The sequence below is a fragment of the Leptodactylus fuscus genome, chromosome 1, assembly GCF_031893055.1.
Source record: "Leptodactylus fuscus isolate aLepFus1 chromosome 1, aLepFus1.hap2, whole genome shotgun sequence".
Classification (NCBI taxonomy): domain Eukaryota; kingdom Metazoa; phylum Chordata; class Amphibia; order Anura; family Leptodactylidae; genus Leptodactylus; species Leptodactylus fuscus.
Genome location: NC_134265.1, coordinates 278173773 through 278186346, shown reverse-complemented (window position 1 = coordinate 278186346; position 12574 = coordinate 278173773). Strand labels below are relative to the sequence as shown.

Here is a 12574-nt window from a genome sequence, read left to right as displayed (position 1 = left end):
GTAGGTGTAATATGTTTTTCCTAAAAAAGAATATAGTAATTTACAGTAATTGACTATCCACACAGGCAGCGTAAAAAAAAGTTACCAACACCCAAGACCAAAATGGCATTAACCTAAAAGCTGACATGGTGGCAAAACTTTATAATAAGCTTTTTTTTCACTACCAATTCTGTCATTTATATGTGTATTATGACATGTATGACCTCTTTACATTTTCATTACGTTATTTGGACTCCAGTGGGCAAACTGATGTAAAGAAGCAACTGCTGCTTGACGTTTCACTTTATCGATGAATGTGGTCTAGAGCTGGAGTCCATAGTGTGACTACAAGTTCCAAGAATACACAGATAAATACTTCATCATTGAAGCCAAGAAATCACATGTAAATGCCACAAATGGTTCACTGTCGGCTGACTGCAGGCCTTAGTCTGACGAAAAACAGATCTGCCATAATGGCTAGCTGTCTGTCGGGATTTGGAGTTTGTAGGCCCAACCACCAACTCCAAATCCTTTATTTGATCACAGAAGGCCTCCGACACCTTCATAAGTGTCCATGGTCGGTCAGAATCAGCAGAGATCTTCTAAATTCAAGTAAAAGCCAGAGACTGAATTCCTGTAAGTAAATATGCAACAAACTCTGCATCTAATTCTATACAATATTAATAATAATTATTCATTTAATTTTGCAGCTGGACTCTGTAATGTTTTTCCGACTTTAGCCAAAATTAGTCCACTCTCAAGCGGTACAACTCCAACCCCACAGCCAAGTCACGATTGGCTACTTTTGACCTGTCTTTGGCCAACATAAAAAATCCATCCCCCTAGTTGGGCAGTGTAGATATTAATATCAATGGTGGGCTCTTTCATACCAAAGATGCCATCATCAATCTCACGGTCATGTGACTGAGCTATCCAAGAAGAAATGCTTCGAACTTGTGAAGAAAATGTGAAATAACCCACTATGTGCTATTCCTTTTCTGTAAGTTGTCAAAAAGAAATAAAGGAAGAATAAGGGTCAGTGCGCACAGAGTTATATAGGCACTTATTTTAACGTCGAATCCGCCACAAAATCAGCCTCTAAAAAAAGCCTCCCAATAGAGTTCTATTGGGATGCTTTTTTTAGGCTGATTTTGAGGCGGATTCAGCGTCAAAATCAGTGTCAAAAAAACTCTGTGCGCATTGACCCTACATGTGTCTAAAGGATCAGAGTACTCAAGATTATAGTCCATCAAAATGCTCATGTCTTCATAGGAGCTGTATTTGCAACATGTAAAGATAGTATAATAAAAACTGCAAAGTTCCTTCATTGTTTCCATCATAGATTTATTGGAGCAATACAAAGGAGTGAACAAAAAATTGTATATGCAGTATCATTACAAATTGCCAGCCATTGTGAAATACTGCCCACTAAGATGAGGGACCAAGCTGCAGAGCTTTTCTCCATCACTGTTTGCTGCCTAATTGTGGATTTGGGTGTACAATTAGCCACCTGTCTACAAATTATTGTTGTACAGTTTCATTCATGTGTCAAAATGTATGGTAGCATATAATAAGCAACCGAGACTAATTATTTAAAATAACTATATGTTCTTTCAAATTTAGACAACACATATTTTTCAAGTTTTACATTTCGAAACAACTTTTTTTTTTTTTTTTTTTTTTTTTTTTTTAAATGTAGATTGTGAGCCCACATAGAGCTCACAATGTACATTTTTTCCCTATCAGCCTGTCTTTGGAATATGGGATGGAAATCCATGCAAACACGGGGAGAACATACAAACTCCTTGCAGATGGTTTTTAGCCCTTGGCGGGATTCGAACCAAGGATTCCAGCGCTGCAAGGCTGCAGTGCTAACCACTGAGCCACTGTGTGGCCCCTCATTTCGAAACAACTTTGAGTATTAAATTTCCAAACTTTCCATATACTGTGTATCTCACAAATCTGTTAACAAACATCATATTTTTGTATACAGTATATGCAGTCACTCTGTGGCTGTATGTACATGCATATACATAATTCTATAAATGTATGTATGTATATGTGTGCATATGACTTCTCATTTGGTGCCTACTGTTGCTGTGGCTTTTATACTCACTGCATACCTAAACTTCCAGGTCATAGTAAAGTTAAAGAGCGGCACCACAAAGGATAAACATGTTACAGTATATTCATCCGCATCATGTGCCTCTGCAAGTCACCACCAACAAAAACCACCGAAAGTAGATGTTTTTTGCTGCGATTCACTTACAGACTTCTCTGCGGACCCTTGTAGCTTTCTAACCACAGCACTGTACTGTTAACATTCACAGCAATAACTGAGATGCTGTGGGTTTAAAACATGCAGCACAGGTCACGTTGTTCTGTATGTTTTAGCCATAGCATGTACATAGATTTGTTTTCAATCTCATCTACTATACAGCTACTGTAGACCACAGAGGGTTATCCTCTCGTAAGTTCATGGTGAATAATCTGTTGGACTGGCAGTGTGGCTTTGACTTGAGCCATTGCTGCCGCGGCCATTTCTTTTCATTTTTTCTGTACTCTGTCAAAAAACATATTTTTTTTTCGTATCCCGCCAGGAAAAACCTCTGCAAGGAGTTTGTATGTTCTCCCCGTGTTTGCGTGGGTTTCCTCCCATACTACAAAGACATACTGATAAGGAAAAAAAAAGTACATTGCGATCCCTATATGGGGCTCACAATCTACAAAAAGAAACTACTTTTTTTTCCACTCCATCATATGAGGACTTATTTTGTACAAGACAAATAGTGGTACCATTTAATATTCCATACAATGTAGTGGGAAGCTGGAAGAATTTCAAAATGGAGTGGAATTAGAGAAAAACTGTATTTGCACCACTTTGTTATGGGATTTTATGGCCTTCACTGTGCAGCCATGTCATCTGTATTTTGCAGGTCATTGCTTTTACAGGGACACCAAATTTTATATAGGTTTTATAATGTTTTTGTGGCACACAATATACTTTTTATTTATATCATTTAGGGAAGACAAAATAGTGATTCAGCAATTTTATTCCTGCTACAGCGTTCTCCAAATGGAAAAAAAATATTTTTATAAATCTGGAGTTTGGGTGTATTTATGCTATGAATTTTGCACTACTTATTGAACCACTTAAATAACTTCATCAATTTATTCTCTGGGTTGATATGAGTAAATTGATACCAAATTTGTTTAGGTTTTTTGGTTTGTTTGTTTTTTTACAACTTTTGCAAGTAAAAACCTTTTTTGTATTAAAATTTATTTTACATTGCCACTTCTAAGACCCATAACTTAGAGGTTGTCCAGGCTAAAATTTTGTGTTTTATTTATACCTGGGCGGGGGTGGTTGAGAGAAATAAAACAATACAAAGAACATACTCTCCTTTCCCCATCGCTCGAAACATGGAAAGAAAGTGGGACCACTTCGGTGTCTCACCTACTCCGTCCACAGGAACCAAGGAACTTTTGAGGAACTGAGGGGGAAGTACCAGCTCTTGATCCAGCATTTTCAGTGTTATGCCCAGGTCAAGGGATTTTTGGCATCTTGCCTGAAGGATCTCTCTAAGGAACACAGAAAACAACCTTTTGATACTCTGACACGTCTTCCTGAGTCTCAGTTTTTGCTGTCTACTTCCACTTGAGGGAGTTTTCGGATGTTCCAGTAGGAGATGCGCTATTTTCGAAATAGTTCTGTTTTTCATGATCTAAACTTGCCTTCTCATATATGAGCGGGTTGGGCACAATTATATAGATTGCCAATAGCTGAGATGTGGCATGAGTTTATACATGAAGCCATATATGGTTTTAATCTCCAAGTGCATCCAGCTACATAGGAACACCTTACCTCATGTGTCAAATGTGACTGGGAACAGATCAGATTTCCTTTGAGGAGTTTGAATGTATCCCTCCACCCAGAGTTATTGGTAGAGTTTGAGTGAGCTAATTTCCCTGAAGTGGCATCTCTCTGTTCCTCTAACTTCTCAGCTATTTCTTTTCCACGACTAGTCAGATAAATAGTTAGCTCATCAAATGATACATATACCTATCTTTGTAGCTTTTAGGCCGGGGCCCCACGGACCGGAAACACCGCGGTTTTCCCGCTGTGGGAAAAATTGCGGCGTTGTACAGTGCAGGCAAAGTGGATGGGATTCATGCGAATCCTATCCCCACTTTGCGGAAAAGATCGCAGCATGGATATGCTGCAATTTGCAAAGCCGTTACGGCTTTGCAAATCGCAGCATGTCAATTATATGTACAGAAACGCCGGTGACTTTCCCATAGATATAATGTTAAGAGAAAGTCCGCAGAGGAAAACTCTGTGAACTTTCTCTTAAAAGCGCTGCGGAAAGAACCGCTGCATGAACGCATTGCAGCGTTTCTTTCCGCAGCGCTTTAGTGCCGTGGGGTCTTAGCCTTAGGGTTCTATTAACTTACTGGTTGATACCATCTACCCAGTTATTAACTGAAATCCTGACTCAAGTGAAATACTTTGTTTATGGATAGATTGGAAACTATGTGGATGAAGGAAAGGGGTCCGTAAGATCTGTAAGAAATGGGCACTATTTATTAAACTTTTGTGCTGACTAGAGGCCTTACTTTTCTCCCTTAGCCCATGGAGCTCCCGGGGAGATGGGGAAGAGGAATCAAGGGTAATTTTCTTTGGTTTTTGTATACTATAATTTTTCCTCAGATCTCTTTCATTCCCTTGATATATGTCTATATTTTTGCAAGTTGTAATTTTTTTTCTTTTGTGTTTGAAATGCCAGTAAAATTGTTTTAAAGAAAATAAATAAATTGTTGTGTCAGAACCTTCTTGCCAGGAGTCCTTACCAGCAACCTCATGTGACCACTGTGGCTGCTGGTAAGTATCCGGGGAGACATGTGAAAAGCACTGTGAAAAACTGAGTTTTTCCTGCAGCACTTTTTTTTGCTGTGGACTGCTACATGGGGCCTTAGCCTAACGTGGTTTTTCCGGGCTTGATTACTTTGTGGTCATAAATACTTGAGCAATACAGGGCAACAATCAGATACCAGCGTTGCTTCCATGCCATCGCTTCTCCCGATGGCATGGACCCGCCTTGCATGGATTTCACTTATTACATTTGTGTGCTATTTTTATAAAACATGTCCTAGCCTTCCAGAATTCTGTGCTAAGAGCTCATGCTCATCATAGTTAAGGCTGGCAATGTCTACAATGTATGTTCTATATGTTGTAGAGGCCTGAGTTAGTAAATAATACGCTTTGATGGTTGCTTGTGAGTGGGAGGGCAGTCATTATAATGTATGTGCTTCTATGCCATCGCTGCTGTCATCCTTCTAATGACTTCTGGTGCAGCCCAGCATATCTGTACATCCTCTAATGATCTAATTATGGCAGAGCTGTCTATTCTACTGTCTATTGCTGCTGCTAGTAACTATGCCGCTTATTTAAATGGATGCTTAGGCTGGTGCCAGTCAAAAGTTTGGACACTTCTGATCTGACTAAAGTTATGTTTCTCAACATCTTCATGACCTCAGGTGCTGGCTTCTTGTCTCCTGCCAAAGGTTATGATGAAGGAAAGAGTCTGTACATTAGATGAGAGATGAGCATGCCAGAGCATACTTATTTAGATCTTAAAGGCAACCAGTCAGCTATCTTGTTGTTTTGCTAAATACTTAAATCTCATCTTAGGCCCAGTTCACATCTGCATTCGGGCCATTCCGTGCCCCCCTCTGCAAGCAGCACTTTTCTCTACGCATTTTTCATGTAGAAACTGAGCAGAAACCACACAGACTGGATTATAGTCTATGCGGTCTGCAGGTTTCATAAGGTAACCGCTTTTTCATACGGATTAGGTTTCCGTTCGGTAGGTCCCCAAGCGGGTTTACTGACCGGAAACCCATGTGCAGATGTGAACTGGGCCTTATACAGCAATTCTGGATAATCTTTTATTAGAACGATACATTTCTCCTGTTACTGTAGTTCTTCTATAAATCTAAGAATAAATGGACATCTGAATGTTCTCTATTATGTAAACGAAAATGTGGATAATCCAGAACTCAGTCCAGAACCATAGATTAAAACTTGACTTTTATTTAGAAGAGAGTCATGCTCCAAATAAAATGGAATCCAAGTGCAAGAATGGGTGGGAGGATTTCCTACACGTTTCGAGGCTTTTTACCTTTTATTCATGGCATGCCTAAGATGTAAAAATCCTTGAAACGCGTAGGAAATCCTCCCACCCGTTCCTACACTTGGATTCCATTTTATTTGGAGCATGACTCCCTTCTAAATAAAATTCAAGTTTTAATCTATGGTTCTAGACTGAGTGCTGGATTAGCCACATTATCATTTGCCTGCAACGTCTGAGCCGGGAAAGACCTTCCGTGCACCTGCCACCGTAACCTGATCGTTACACCATTCCTATATGCCAACTAAATGAGTGAGTGACTATAATTTTTTTTTTTTTTTTTTATTATCTAATGTCATACATACGCCAAAGGCTGTGCTATTTCTTCAATTTGCTCTCTATTATGTGCCCCTGCACAATTTACTCCCAGATAGTTGAAACTATCTAACAGTAAATGGGAACCAGTCGTCTTTATTGTACAGGATTTATTATATTGACTCAACTACATCCACAAAAAAGGGCACCTGGTATACAAAGAGCACAGCAGAATACAACAAGGACTATTATTCTGTGCTTCATTAAGTTGGCTACAAAGTAATCAACAACCTTCAGCATCCCAGCTGCTGTGAACTTCACCTCCCAAGCATGCTCTGTTCACTTCTATGGGAATTCCAAGAACAGCCAAACAAGTATGAAGTCTGAAAGTTGAAGTCTCAGCTGGAGTGCTGAAGGTTGCCAACCCCTAACTTCTGGCTTGTTCAAGTATGTTCCAGTATTTTTATCTTTTCCATATTATAGGTGCAATGAATCTAATTTCTCTAAGTTGTATGGATCTACTGTGTTTGCCATTGTTGAGAGTCTTTTGTTGGCTGTCCTCATATACCCTCAAGTTATTCCTGCTGGTTGGTATCTAAAAGTTAGACTAACATCATTTAAATACAAAAAACTCAGGCATCTCTGTAGTTACTATCATAGTTTATAGGGAACCTATTAGGTAGTCTTTTCCCATTCTAAACTGGTTCCAGCATCAAATAATGACCTTTCCTATGGTGCCCCTCACTAAGCTTTCTGTTGCTGAAAAGTCAAGCTATAAGATGTTAAAGCATTAGATGGGGGGGGGGGGGGAGGGGGACTATAAATATACCTTAGGGCTCGTTCACATCTGCGCTGGCACTCCGTACTTCAGGTTTACGTTTCCTGCATAAAACAGAGGCAGGAGACGGAAACCTGCAGGAGGCTTTCTCACCCATTCATTTGAATGGGTGAGAAAGCTGTCTGGCCGTGAGCGGCGGTGAGCGTTTTAGGCTCTCCGCCGCGAAACCGGGTTTTATAATCCGGACACAGAGTCGGACATGCAGTACTCTGTGTCTGGATAAAAAAACCGGTTTCGCGGCGGAAAGCCTAAAATGCTCACGGCCGGACCCGGTCTATGGTTTCCGTCTTCTGGCATGCAGAAGACGGAAACCATAGAACGGAGACTCTGAACGCAGGTGTGAACCTAGCATAAACTAGTCAAAGGGGACAGGGAACAACTTAATGTAGTCATTGTGCTAAATCACACCCTGTGCCATGTGATTGACTCCGCTCTACCCTCATCCGCTCCTCACACAACCGTCTCCAAGATTTCTCCCATGCATCCCCATACTCTGGAACTCCTTACCAAGACACATAAGACTGACTCCCACAATCACAGGCTTCAAGAAGGCCCCAAAGACTCACCTATTCAGGAAGGCCTACAACCTCCAATAACACTACTGTCACCACACCACCATCTGTACAGTCTCTACCTTCTGTCTCTATCCCTCTTCCCTCATAGACTGTACCAGTCAGTCATTGTTAATATTATATCTATCTGTATATTTTGTGTATTGTATGTGAACCCTCAAATGTAAAGCACCATGCTATCAATGGCACTATATAAACAATAATAATAATAATGTCCTTCACTGTTGGATGTCAGCCTGACATAACTTCTTGCCTAACCGGGTGTGATTTAATGCAATGACTGCATGACTAGATGAAGCTGCTCCCTATCCCAATAACTAGTTAAGGTAAATTTGCATATGTCAATCTAAGATTTTAAAAGCTTATAACTAGACTTTTCAGCAACAGAAAACTTAGTGAAGGGAACTATTGAACGGGTAATTCCTTGATGTTACACATGTTTGGGCCGACTTAGGGTAGAAAAACCATCTAATTCCCTGCCTCTGTTATCAGCCGTTCAGGGTGACTGTGCAGTTGCCTCTCAAGGATCCATGTCTGTCTGTTCAGTAGATGCTCTGAATGCCTGATGCCAAGAACACTACCAGAATTGAAAACCCCAGAAGATTCACCTTCATTTTGATATCAAAAAAGTCATTTTTATGGAAGCTTATGTGGCGTTCTTCATAGAAAGAATAAAGGCTGTCACCGTACACTGCTGATGGATTCACACAGTGGTGTCAGGGAATCTGAATTCCCTACTGCTGCCCTACTCTTGTTATCACATTGTTCCTACTTGTAAAGAAGTGATTACTGTTCAATAATGAACATGTATTGCTGTTTTTGCAATTCCCTAATATAGATGTTAGTTCATTTGAGGACAACCTACATTATAAGGTTTTTCTCCAGCAGGCTATATGGCCTTGGAAAATAGGTATTATTCTGGTGTATATTAACAGTATCACCATGTAACTCCACATTTCTCCAAGACAGAATATCAAAGCCATCACAATGAAGACATAATGTAGTACAGCAGCACATTCACTCAAATATTCTTTTATTTCTTCAACAATACCAAAGAATTTTAAATACATAAAATAAAATCACACTATAAATGACATTGATGTAGGATGTACGTAGCCATATATATCATCAAATGTAGAATTGCCATTTATCTGCAGAGTATAACTTGACACTGACATCATGCTGCAGTGTGATATCTTATGAAAGTATATTACAAAAGCCATTGAAAATGTCATTCATGTTCTAAGCCACAGTGTGATTAACATGTTAAGTATGAACTCAACTACATTTAGACATTACAGATTTTTCCCCATGGCTGTACATTGCCCAAGCACTGCAGTGTCATCCACATTAATGCCCATCCAGTCACGTAGTTTGGCCCCGTCAGCAGTTCCAGAGCTGCAGCATCATCAGTTACAGAGCACTTAGTTGAAACCCCATTCATGCGCAGTATTCTCAGACATGGCACAAACTATGGGAGTGTACGGTGCATGCGTGGGATTTTGACTCATCGCTCCGTAACTGATGATGATGCTGCTCTAGAACTGCTGAAGGGGGTGAACTACATGACTGGGCATTATTTCAGATGATGAAGCTGTTCTCTGGCAATGCAGTCAATGCACCCTGTGCTCCTTGAGGTTCTTTTACATACCCATAAAAAATGGTTTTCTGGTCATCCTGGTCATCATCTACATATCAAAGTACACTTGGAATTGCCTTTTCGGCAGTTATGTTACTATGACATTAGTTTCTCTTGGCTGGTTTTGGTGATAGACTCCTTTTTAAAGAGGACCTTTCACCATCTGGGGCATATGCAGTTTAATACACCGCTAGAAAGCTGACAGTTCTCTGAATTCAGCGCACTATTGGCTTTCATGTTCTGTGCCCCCTATGAAGAGCTATAGGTGCCGGTACCATAGCTCTTCACTTTCAGAAGGGCGTTTCTGGCAGTCAGTCAGGAACGCCCTTCCTCACAGCGGTGTCTATTGTGCTGTACTGTGAGAGAACTCGTCCATAGACGAGTACTGCGGGGGTGATCCTCACCACTCAGCATCATTGCTGGGTGGTAAGCTATGCCCTCTCTCACAGTACAGCGCTATAAACGCTACTGTGAGGAAGAGTGTTCCTGACTGCCAGAAACACCCCTTTGACAGTGAAGAGCTCTTTATAGGTCATAATACTGTGTGGAGGGATCGCTGTAGAACATTATACTATGTGAAGGGTCCTCTATATGACATTATACTGTGTCAAGGGGCTGGTATGGGGAATTATACTGTCTGGAGGCCACTTTGGGACATTATAGTGTGTGTCAATGGTGCATTATACTGTGTGGAGGTTAGGAAAGGTGGGGGACCAAGTCAAAAGTTTGTTATGGGGCCCAGTCTTTGACTCTCCAACCTGGGTGTAACTAGTAGTATTAATCATGTAGATAAATAGATAATTCAGAAATACAGACATAAGGAAAAAGATTAGCTTGAATGTACCTTTATGTTAGGTTGGAGAACAGAAATGTTTGCGGACGTAGTTCTTTAAGAATACCTAACAATTGACCATGTTTCGAAAAGCATTCTTTCTACTTTTTTCATCATGTCATGTAAAATCCAAAGTGGATGTGGATTAATTTTTTTTAACCTATATCTTCTATCATCTGAGCTCAGTTTTTCTGATAAAGAGCTCCAAATCTCCTTCATATTAATAGATTTAAAAGACAACATGCTAACTACCTCAGGAGGCTAGCGGCTTACTGCATACTGTCTCATATATACAGTAAATGTGTACTGATAACTTGCTGATGTGTAATACCTTATCACAGAACACAATCAAAAGCTGTTGAAAGACTCAAAATAAAGCTCTGCAATACAGTGTTAAATCGTTGTGTCAACTAAATTTTTCTTCATCTGTAGATACGTAGGGAAAAAAAAGAAACAGGTCCACAAAATTCTATTCTATGTATGCATGAGATCCCGAACAGAATGCGGTGAGCTTCTAAACTACCTCTAGTGGCTGCAGTGTCGGACTGAAGGGCCTAAGGCCCACCAGTGGAGCTTACTGTGGGGGGCCCACCCAGCAGCTTCCTGCTAATAGCCTACACCATGGCTCCTTCCCGGATATCTTACATATGTGCTGACTAACCAGCGTTATTGAGTATATTCCCAGTATAATCATCCCCCATAGTACTGTACAGGCCCCAATGCAAGATTATAGTGATTCATATAGTGATTATATGTGATGCGCCTACCCCACACTATAGTACCGTATATACTCGATTATAAGCCGACCCGAATATAAGCCGAGGCCCCTAATTTTACCACAAAAAACTGGGAAAACTTATTGACTCAAGTATAAGCCGAGAGGGCGAAATCCACCATTGCAGATAAAAAGTCTGGTCATGTGCATTGCAGCTTAGTAACTCCATGTGCCTCATAGTAATAGCAGTTACCCCATCATGTCCCTCACATTAACCCCCTGTGTGCCTCACATAAGAGTTACTGATATGTGGGACATATGGAAGTAATAATTAGGTATCTTCATAATTAAGGTCCTTTATTAGTTCCCCTATGGGTCTCACATATTAGTAACCCTTATATGGGGCACACAGGGGTTAATATGATGGACATGATGGGGTTAACTGCTATTGATGTGAGGCACATGGAGTTACTGAAACTAAATGAATAACCCCAAATGCCTGACATTAATAGGCAGAGTAACTAAAGGAAGGTCCCTGTGTGTGTCACTTTACTGGAGCTTCCTCTCCTCCATACAACAGACATCTTCCATAAGACACAATGAATCCTGGCCACTCATCTGCAGGGTAGATGCTAAATCCTAGTGTGCTAAAGGACCTCTGATGACGTCATGACCATGTGATCGGACTCTGGTGTGGGCGGAGCTACTAGGATTTAAACTTAACCTTATCTGCAGATGTTACATACCAGTGGCTACCGGACCTTTGAAGACATCACAGTCATGTGACCTCTTGACAAGCCAATCACAGAGCAGTAGCACTAAAGGACCTCCCCCTTCCAGGTCCTTCCAGTTTTCTGTGCTCCGTGGACCCTGACTTGTGTATAAAGTCGAGGAGAGCTTTTACAGCATGAAAAATGTGCTGAGAAAGTCGGCTTATACTCGAGTATATACAGTAAGTGACAGAATGCACAGGATTTTGCCAAAAAGAGGCAAATCCATTAATAAGAATTAATCAAGTATAGTGCAATATTTATTACTGTCACAAATGCTATTCTGCTATTTACATTTTAGGTTTTTTTTAAATATTTTTGATGTAAGTGCACTTTTATTAGCTTTAATTTCTGTTCTATGTATTAAAAAATATTATTTACATAGCTGTTTGTTGGGAAAGGAAATATTCACTATCCACTGTTTGATCCAGTTAGTGACAGTAGCTGTGCCCAGACAGGCTGTCTCTATCCAGCAATGTGATGCAGGCCTGGACAAATATTTGCCAGGTTTAGAAGCCAACTCCAAAATAATAAGTGATGACATGGTGCTGTATGAAAGGATCCACATTGCAACTGAGGATGTGTTTTCAGTCGTCAGACTATAGCTGTCTTTGGTAGGTGGTGCCTTCACTGTCCTGTCTAGCCATGGCCCACACTCTTAGTTTCAAAGGTATTTATTGAATTATAGAAACTAGTTACAACATAGTCAATGATATGTCAAATATGAATACAATCCTAACATAGCTTAAATAAAGCAGGAATCATCAGGGTAAACACTAGATA

At 40.3% G+C, this 12574-nt stretch overlaps 1 protein-coding gene across 2 annotated transcripts in view; it reads left to right on the top strand.

Annotated features, from left to right (window-relative positions):
* Positions 1-12574, top strand: part of INPP4B (inositol polyphosphate-4-phosphatase type II B) — a 469700-nt gene that overhangs the window by 38211 nt on the left and 418915 nt on the right. The gene's annotated exons all lie outside the window — the stretch shown is intronic.